We start from the raw sequence: 415 nt of genomic DNA on the forward strand, positions 1-415 counted from the left end.
AAGCTGATAACCATTGAAGATAATCAACCGGATTCCCTAACAAAACCACTTTTTTAAGATACGTGCGGGCAGGCCGAGTGCAGACCAGGACAGAGACGGAAACACACGCGCTGGGCACAGCGGCTCTGGGAGGTTGTGGGTAAGTGCACAGCAGCGCCTGCGCACCAAACCACAGGACAAAAAGGTGACGAGCCTGGGTCACGGAGCTTGGCCCAGCAGGCGGTGCCAAAATATAGGCAACCACGGCTGGCAGCCAGACGCGATTTAAGGGATGCGGGCCAAGGACAACGCGCGCCAGAGCCCAACTTTGGCGCCCTATGAGACACAACTGCGCAGCCGCCATGATGTAGGCGGACCGCCCGGCGCACGAGCGGGCGTGTCGGCGTTTGTGCGCACGCGCCCTTGGACGCGCGGG

The sequence above is a fragment of the Mustela nivalis genome (assembly GCF_964662115.1).
Source record: "Mustela nivalis genome assembly, chromosome: 9".
In the NCBI taxonomy this organism is placed as follows: Eukaryota; Metazoa; Chordata; class Mammalia; order Carnivora; family Mustelidae; genus Mustela; species Mustela nivalis.